We start from the raw sequence: 3,496 nt of genomic DNA on the forward strand, positions 1-3,496 counted from the left end.
GCCTGACATTTTCCAAAACGGACAATATGTCTCAGAAATTTTTAGCTGTTTATTTTTTAATCTTTCTAAAGAAGAAATAGATTAGTGATCTGATTCTATAGAATATGGTGTGTCTCATCCAACGTATTTACCCTTTATGTATTAAATTACTACCCAATATGAGCATGGTGGAAAAGAACTATTAAAAAGCCCCAGTTCATTCTTAGCATGAAAAGAACAAAAATTTGTTACCAAACAAAAATACAATTTTTGCTTGAGAACAATCAACAATACTTTTAGATAAGCTCATGACATATTTCAACACATGAAATGGTTGTTTTTGAGTGTGTGGGAGTTTTCAAGTGCTACAATTAATGTAAATCTAAAATAATTTACAAAGTACACAAAATACAAAGATATACTCTAAGAATATGTGTAGATTATATACAAATGAATCAACATTTGTTTCCATAAGAAACTCTTCCCTCTCCCTTTTTTTACTTAACCCCTTTATTTATTGAAAAGGTGAAGTTTTCATTTATTTCCTTGATTTTTATCAAAGTGCTATCAGAAAACTTTCCTATTAGATACAGCTTGGTGGTAACAAAAAATAGTGACTTATTAATGACCTTCAATATATAGGAGTTAAAATCCCATACTTTGTTATCAACTGGATAAAAAAAAGTAGAACTTAAATATTCTCACCATAAAAAAATGGTAATTATTTCACGTGACAGAGGTAATTATTTGACGTTAGCTAGCTGCTATAGTGTAACCATTTTGCAATATGTAAGTGTATCAAATCAACATGTTGTACACCTTAAACTTATACCATGGTATATGTCATTTATATCTCAATAAAGCTGAAGGAAAAAATAGAGCAAAAAAGCATATGAAAACCAGGTGCAGTAGATATGTGATTGATTCTATTTCACAGCAGATCATTTTTTTAAGACAATTAAGGTAATCTCATCACCCTTGCCAGAAATTGCTTCAGGCCCAATTTTTTTCTTTTTTTTTTAACGATACATGAAACCTGCTGAGGGGTGTGGAAATGTGTTTCTTGTTCTTTTAAAAAAATATATGGAATGATTCATGAATTTGCATGTCATCCTTGCATAGGGGCCATACTAATCTCTGTATTGTTCCTATTTTACTATAGTGCTGCTAAAGTGTATCTTGTTCTTAAAAGACATGTATAAGAAAAGATAATCTCTCATCCTTATCTTCTCTGATATGTGAAAAGAAGCCATCTTCCTACCAGCTTAATGATGAAGACACCATTAGCGAAGACAGGAGAAAACAAAAAGGGAGAAAAATAAAACTTGAGTCTTTGATACCATCCTTGAATAGCTAAATCAACCAACACTAGAATCTATTCTAACTCTTATTGTAATGTGAAGTAACTTTACATACTGTTGAAGGTTATTGTCATCAAAGTTTCCTATTTCTTGTAGCCAAAAACATACTAACCAACATATGAAGGGTTATGAGGAAGTATTAAACAATCTAGAGAAGAGAAGCCAAATGGGAACACCAAAGCTGTTTCCAAGAAGATGGCTTTAGTGCACGATTCTGTTATTCATAGAAGTCACAATGAGATGAATTTCAGCTTAATATAAAACTTGTCAGAGCTGTCTGAAAAGGCATATCTGCCCTAGGAAGTAGTAAATTCCTTCTCACCAGAGACTGGCCAACCACTTCGTAGTTTTGCTGCAAATTAGAGAAATTAGACTATATACCTCATGAGTCATTCCAACACTAGGATTTCTTTGTTACTGTGAAAACTGAAAGAAAGATTTCTTAAGGGGATGCAAAGTCTAGTCCTAAAGTTTAACTACAAAACAATCTTCCTTTTGTTGTCTAATGTAGAGGAACTGCTCTCCTATTTTCAGTTCTCAAAACTAAGCATTTGTTGAATCTTTGCTGTTTCTAGACTGTGTTAGTAACTAAGACAATAAAAATATTACATAACTACTATATTAAAGAGTTTAATTCCTAACTGGGATATATTTTAACTCAATGAAAAATAAATGCTGCATATACATTGAGTGTCAAAGTTTAGGATAGAACTAATAAAGGGTTTGGTTATAACAACAAGTAGGAAAATTAACCAAATGCTGATCTTGAAAACATTTGCATAGGTGTTATATAATAGTGCCTTTAAAAATGGAGTCAAATGGATACAATGTCATTTTGAGTTAGCACTAATCATGCAATTGTCAATAATAGATCTCACTATATAGAAGTATTAAATAAAATGTTAGAACTAGGGGCACCTGGGTGGCTCAATCGTTAAGCGTCTGCCTTTGACTCAGGTCATCCTTTGACTCAGGTCATGATCCCAGGGTCGTGGGATCGAGCCCCACATCCCGGGCTCCTGCTCAGCAGGAGGCCTGCTTCTCCCTCTCCCACTCCCCCTGCTTGTGTTCCCTCTCCCACTGTCTCTCTCTCTGTGAAGTAAATAAATAAAATCTTTTAAAAAAATGTTATAACTAGACCAGGATTAAAATTAAGATATAAATTTAATTTGTTTTTGTCATTTTGGAGAAAAAATCTATTTTTAACAGCAGGGATAGGACTCATACTATTATCCATATAATGAAATTAGGAACTCTTAACAGTTATTTAAAAAGAAACTTCTTTCCTGTTGGTATTATTTGGGACAAATAACATTTCCAGCAATGTTCTTCTTCCTTACCTTTTCTACTGCATTTTTGTGGTTCACAAAGAAGATCTTGATTGTTTACTGTGACTATTTTATAATGCCACATTTCTCTATTGTACCTGACCATCTCTGCACAGGATATAAAGAAGCTGAATACTGCAAAAGTTCTTATAAACAACAACAGCATCAACAGTGGGTTTTAGGATTGTTGGAGAGTATATCAAAATTAACCAGGAGAGTACAGGAGAGGGATTCAATAAATTAAACTGGTAATGAGAGAACTACATCGAAACTCCAATAGGAGTTGTTTATCTAGCTTCAAATCTAATAAATCTCATTAATTAAAAAGGGAGCTATCCTGGTTTTTCTTGATATAAGTTATCTGATTTTCCTGCTGTCAGGTACATTAGTCCACTTTCCACGAACAGAGTTTTTAAGAAGGAATAAATGGAGAAAGCATAGCACAAAAAGGCAGAAAGAAAAAGGTAGGGCCAATCCTAATCACGCAGGGTTACTAACAATTCTATAAATCATCTGATCCAACATGACCTCCTGCTGTTACCAGCAAAAATATTGCTCTCATTTGCATTTAAAAAAATTTCTGTCTTACAAGTAGTGAGAGAAAGATGAGTTCCGCTAAGAGTTCATTATCTTCCCCACACTCCTCCCTCCACACATGGGTTTTGGTAAAAGAAAGCATTTGCAAAGTATGTTCCTAGTATGCTGTGCTCCTTTTGCCTTCCATGCAACAGACTTGATTTCAAACCATTCCATTATTTTAATTTAAATTTTATTGAACATAAAATGTGATACAGGTTTATGGAGAATTCAGTGATTCATCACTTACCT

At 33.3% G+C, this 3,496-nt stretch overlaps 1 pseudogene; it reads right to left on the bottom strand.

The window, feature by feature from the left end:
* Nucleotides 1–1,056: 1,056 nt before the first annotated feature.
* On the bottom strand, nucleotides 1,057–1,156 carry LOC123324971 (annotated as a pseudogene).
* Between the last annotated feature and the right edge of the window lie 2,340 nt (nucleotides 1,157–3,496).

Source organism: Neomonachus schauinslandi, chromosome 5, assembly GCF_002201575.2.
Source record: "Neomonachus schauinslandi chromosome 5, ASM220157v2, whole genome shotgun sequence".
Taxonomy (NCBI): domain Eukaryota; kingdom Metazoa; phylum Chordata; class Mammalia; order Carnivora; family Phocidae; genus Neomonachus; species Neomonachus schauinslandi.